The following is a 6,616-nucleotide window of genomic DNA, read 5'->3' as shown; positions in this document are numbered from 1 at the left end:
ACATCTAGTCTCTGAAAGTTTTTAAATTAAAATACAATACAATTAAAAGGAGCCCGATCAGCCCAGAGACTTTCTGTCATTTTCAGAAACTGGTAATCTAGACTTGCCATACATTCTAGACTTGCATGGGCTGCATTGGGTATATTTGTTTACAAGGACTTGGCTGACTTGGTTACAACATTCGAGGCCCTATTACATCTTTCAAGAATATAAATGGTAGACGTTTTATGGATTTGAGGCATCGGCTTGTTCAGCGACTACAATTATATGTAATATGGACTTGTATCATTATGTTCGGAGGTATAGTCTTGTGAAATGGTATATATACTGAGGGGAAACTAATAAGGGAACACCACTTCATGGCAGTGTTCCTTTACTTATTTTCAGATTTCCTCCCACAGCGCTATTCAAAGCTGGTGATGAAAACTGGAAAATATTAAATCTGAACATGTTACGAAGCCATTAATGATGAAATGGGCACAAGTGGGTTTTTTCTTCTTCTCTAGTTTGTACTTTGTTGCTGTTGCTTTTGTTTTGTTTTAAAAGAAAACATCAGACAAATGTTTTATGTCAGACAAATGAACTGTCTTCTTTGAGAGGCATTTGACAAGTTGGGGCGTATGTTGTTAAAACCGTCGTATAGGTTTAAGGGCAGAACAGACGTACAATATCGAACAAACTCTATGGATAACAACTTCTTATATTTCGTGAGTGCGTTTACTTCTTGACAACGGTACGCGAATCTGTATGGAAACGCCGCACTCACGAAATAAAATAAGTTGTTATTCATCTAGTTTGTCCAAAACTCAACTGTCGCGCTTGTCAGCGCCTGTCTTACAATAACACCATTCCGATGTATTATCAGTATTAGCTTTACTATTTGACAGCCTAAGCTAATTACGTTTAATTGCGCTTAAACAGAACACGAGACACATTCGTTCGTGTAATTACAAAATGTACAAATGCTCCCGATATTGGCTTAGCGTTGATGTTGTGTTACCAGCTGTAATTAGCATAACGATCGGCTCTGTCTGTGGAAACATCGTATTGTTCACAGCTGGAGTAGTCTCGGTGGTATGTTAGCGGGACAAAAGGCACATCGCGCGACAGTGACCGCTGTAATTATAGACACACGGAAGTGGATTATAATTTATATATGGCCGGTAAAACAGCACACACACAAGAGTCAAAGATTGTTTGGATATCAGCTTCTTTATTTGTTAGACAGAAATCTTTAACTCATGTTAATCACTTCTAATTGCCCCTAGAAGAACTCCAGACAAACATGAAACTACTTACTTCACCCCGCTTGTCTGGTCCAGACTCGATTATATAGAGACCGTCGCCATATATAGCTGGAATACTGCTGAATGCGGCATAAAACTAAACTCACTTACTTCACTCCGCTTGTCTGGTCCAGACTCGATTATATAGAGACCGTCGCCATATAGCTGGAATATTGCTGAATGCGGCATAAAACTAAACTCACTTACTTCACTCCGCTTGTCTGGTCCAGACTCGATTATATAGAGACCGTCGCCATATAGCTGGAATAATGCTGAATGTGGCATAAAACTAAACTCACTTACTTCACTCCGCTTGTCTGGTCCAGACTCGATTTTATAGAGACCATCGCCATATATAGCTGGAATATTGCTGAATGCGGCGTAAAACTGAACTCACTCACTTCACTCCGCTTGTCACTGCGTACTGACAAATTCCGATTCCTCTACAGTTTTCGAGGATTCATGTGCATGTCTCTTGTTGTGAGATACTCTTTGAGTATCGCCTATTATACCAGTTCCAAATACATAACAGTGGAATTACCATTTGGTTTGTTCCTTTCTATCTAAAGGAACCATTATGTGTGCATCAACTGCCCTTCCAGATGAACACGATCATGTCTTTAGGGTGTGAGGTTTTGAAAATAAAGAAATTGTAAAATCATATCACTAAACAATGCCTGAACCTAGACTATCGCTTAGTCTCTGAATATAGATACTTGTGAAACAAACAACTCCTTTCAAATTGAAAAGGAGCCCCAATATGGACATTCAGGACCTGAGGAAATCTAGACTTGCTTCATTTATGGCTTTAGCATTACAGAAAGGTCAAGGGAGATGCCCGTTAAGGTCTGGCTTAGAATTGGTCTTCAGTAACCCATGCTTGTCGTAAGAGGCGACTAACGGGATCGGGTGGTCAGGCTCGCTGGCTCGGTTGACACATGTCATCGGTTCCCAATTGCGCAGATAGATGATCATGCTGTTGTTCACTGGATTGTCTGGTCCAGACTCGATCAGTTACAGACCGACGCCATATAGCTGGAATATTGCTGAGTGCGGCGTACTCACTCACTCACAAGGCAGAAGGAAAAATAAAAAAATCCGGTTCAGGGACTATGCAACAGACTAACCTGAACCAGACAGAACTATAAATTCGCACGAGACACAGTTAATACAGCTTCCAGTGGGTCACGAGTCACACTTATTTTTGTTGAGCCTCTGTTACAGGTTTCAGGTATATGTTACTTCATACGCGGGTCTATAGCCCTGCTTCAAGGCTGTACTGAAGGCAAAGCCCATGGACTAGACTTGCACAAGTCTCTGAGGTAAATATTAATAGTTTAAATGGTTTAAATGATAATTTCTAAACAATGATAAAAAACCTCTAGATCTTCGAAGGATAGAATTACGTATAGTAATTGTATGCATAAGGACGCCAGTCTGTTATAGCTTGTTATTTTGATTTATATTTTCTAGAATTTATCAATTACACTAATAATTATTGCTTCAGAGACTTGTGGAAGTCTGGCGGGTGTAGGGAGGTGGGTTTTTTGATAACCGTCAAAATACTTTATATGTATGTGACATTCATTCATTCATTCATTCTCTTACAAAACCAGGCAAACTGGATCTTTCCCTATCAAAGCAAAGCGACTTGATGTATATCAAAAATTAAAGTCAAGATTATTACAAAGCGACCTCAACAAAAAATCAATAAAATAAGTTGCACTATTGGTGAAAAAAGTTTCGTTATTTTTGGCCCGCTCTCCCTCCAGCTTGTTGATGATGGAAGTGACAAAATAAGAATACCCATAGTTTTGAGACGACCCCGCAGCATAAACAAACACGATGGGATTATCCCTGGGCCAGCTGCCGGATAAGTAGAATGTCACCGATTTAGAAATAATGTTTGCTTAAATATGTTTACTTGTCCAGAAGGATTAAAACAAAGAAGGGTTTTGATTGACTCGCTTCCTCCTTGTCCAGCAGGGCGGTGGGGTAAGACAGTGGTTAAAGCGTCTCGTCACGCCGACTGACTTCGATTCCCCACTTCTAAACGTGTGTTAAAGCCCATAGTTTATACTGGTACATGTATATACATGCATATTGCTGGAATATTTTTAAAAGCGGCGTAAAACTAATCTCAGGCCAGTCAGTCAGTCTTTTCCATCATTAAGTTCCCAATCACTATGCTAAAACTGCACATGCTCTTAGTTAATCCCTAAACATATCTATTTTCACCTAAGCCACTGCACTATTTGGGAATTAATTGCGGGTGAGGTGTTTTAAACAAAATAACACAGTTAACCGCCAAACGAAAAAAACACCACTATTTTGCAAACAATATCTGAACTGAACTAATGTCGCCTAGACGTTTGTATAGACACTTTGAGATACTCACCCAAGTCTAACATAAAACAAAATATGTGATGAAAAACATTTTGTCTGTATGACTATCATGAGCTAAAACAGTAACATTCACGAGTGTTTTGAGGGCGGATGAACAATAAAGTGAACAGCGGTCAGGTTACGGAACATCTGACAGTTCAGCCACGTGACAAGGTCTGTGTCGACAATATGGTGTTAAATTACCAATATGTCTTGCTTAAGGTATACATTGGGACGTATTGCAAATCGAACACAACAGCTGATCAATAATTGTATTTCATTCTGACGACGGCGGTAACTTTGTTATGAATATTATTCTGGTAAACAGCCATGGCAACCAGACATTGTTTTGCACATTACTTGTCCTACTATATGTAGGTTCGCGACGGCATTGGCCTGGGTGCATATGTCCTCAAAACGGAGGGTCACACCAAGAATTGCTGTTATTTTCGTTGAAATAGCTCCCCGCACTTGTATGGAATCATCTTGCTTGTTGCAGTAACGTTTATCAATTTGAACATTTTTTTAAAACCGAGAATCAATTTCCTATCCGCTCCTGCAGCTCTAAATGTTGCCGACAATCTGTCGGCATGAGAAACTGTCGGCTGGTAGGTTGTCTGGGTCAGGCTGACACTCACTCAGTGCATGTATATCTGTACAGACAGTGCATGTATCTGTATAGACAGTGCGTGTATATCTGTATGGATATACAGGTGCGTAAAACACCGTTGTAGAGACGTATGAGTTTTGTTTTAATGTTAAACGCCGCATTCAGCAATATTCCAGCTATATCGCAGCGGTCTGTAAGTAATCGAGTCTTGACCAGACAGTGATCAACAGCATGAGCACCGATCTACGCAATTGTGATACGTTGACATGAGTCAACGAGTCTAACCACCCGATCCCCTTAGTCGCCTCTTACGACAGGCATGGGTTGCTGAAGATCAATTCTAACCCGGATGTTCTCGGGTCCTTCTTTGAAAAGAGGCTACGTCCCAGCAATTTTACAAATGATACAGCATCATGTATTGACATGCCGTTAACATTGAAGACTTCCGTTTTCCCATGAACTGTGAGGTCAACCCATCCATTACAATTACATTCCCAAATAGTGCAGTGGCTTAGGGTGAAAATATACTGAGTCAAAAAAGAAACTTCACAAAATGTAATTTGAAAAATAATGAATAATTTTTCTCTGATGATACATCTATGTATCCGAAATTTGGATCCCCCTATCTTTCGACTCTAGAAAAACGTTAGCAAAACCAACTCAAAACCATCCATTCGTCGTGCGAATAACGTTAGTGCCAGATCAGGTTTTGCACGTGCAGTCGATCACGTGATCTTCGCATCGAAGTTTTCTTCATATGCACGTGTTTGCATTGGCCTCAAGAATTGAAAAAACACTTTTAAACCACAGTTCTAACGGTACTTGAAATGCCACGATTGCCAAATGTGCAACGTGAACGTTCCGTTGGCATGTTGCAAGCGGGAAGATCAGTTATTGACGTCGCAAGAGCAATGGGATGCAGCCGTCGTACTGTGTATGACTTGCAAGGTCGTCTACAACAAACTGGCACCACTTCTGATCGCCCAAGGTCGGGTCGTCCATGTGTGACGTCACGAGCAGAAGACCGTCAAATCGTCCTACGTCACCTACGTGACAGATTTCTGCCGGCTACACGAACCAGGGCTGAGATGTTTAGAGGTCGACTGTCCTCACAGACCATTCGAAATCGGTTGCGGGCTGCCAATCTCCATTCTCGACGTCCATATCGTGGGCCAATATTGACGCCGTTTCATCAACGTCAACGTCTGCTGTGGGCCCAACGTCACCTCCGATGGACCCAGAGAGACTGGAATCGAGTCGTCTTTAGCGATGAATCCAGGTTTACCCTCAGATTCGCGGACGGCAGGCATAGAGTCTGGAGACGACGTCGTGAACGGTGTGCCCAATGTTGTGTACAGGAAGTCGACAGATTCGGGGGCGGAAGTTGCATGGTGTGGGATGCTTTCTGTGGGAACAACCGTTCCCGACTTCTGGTCATCCGTGGAAACCTCACAGCTGCTGCTTACCGCGACCAGGTGCTCACCCCTGAACTCATTCCTTTCATGGCGGCTCATGGCCCAGGTCTACAGTTCCAGCATGATAATGCTCGGCCGCATACCGCGATGTTGACACGAAATTTCCTTCAAAACGCTGGAATCAACTTCATGGACTGGCCATCGATGTCCCCTGACCTTAATCCAATAGAGCACGTTTGGGATGCACTTGGGAGAAGGCTTCGTGGTCTTAGGAACCAACCTCAGAGTTTGCAGGAACTTGGCGCTGCCTTACAAGAGCAATGGCGCAGAATCCCCAACCACGTGTTCACAAGCATCAGGCAGTCGATGAGGAGATGGTGTTTGGCAGTGGTGAATGCGCGGGGCGGCCATACACGATATTGAACTGAGAAATTTCGCATTTTTATTCTTGTGACTTGACATTCTTTATACCCATGTTTTGGAACGGCGGTGTAGCCTAATGGAACTGATTATGGCACTGTCAGTGTATCGAGTACATCACACAGATCTCAGCAATGAAATAATAACAATTTAACCATCTTACCATCTCTTGTTCTTTTATAGTGCCCTGAAGAAAGAATGTGAAGTTTCTTTTTTGACTCAGTATAGATACTTGGCGGACTAAAGCATGAAACTTTGCAGTGTGCTTGGGAACATAATGATAAAACATATTTTTTTGGTGGGCCCGCTTTTGGGGACAAATTTTCCAAAAAATCCAAGATGGCGTCCAAGATGGTCGCCAAAAATCAAGGATTTCCAATTCTAACACTATTGTGACTTCTAACACTATTGTAGCACAGTGCTAGGGAACATCATGGTAAAGCATATTTTTGGGGTGTGCTCGAATATTTGGGTCTATTTTCCCCAAAATCCAAGATGGC

The sequence above is a fragment of the Haliotis rubra genome, unplaced genomic scaffold (genome assembly GCF_003918875.1).
Source record: "Haliotis rubra isolate DU_JTF1 unplaced genomic scaffold, ASM391887v1 Scf130, whole genome shotgun sequence".
Lineage (NCBI taxonomy): Eukaryota > Metazoa > Mollusca > Gastropoda > Lepetellida > Haliotidae > Haliotis > Haliotis rubra.
This window is presented reverse-complemented; position numbering follows the sequence as displayed.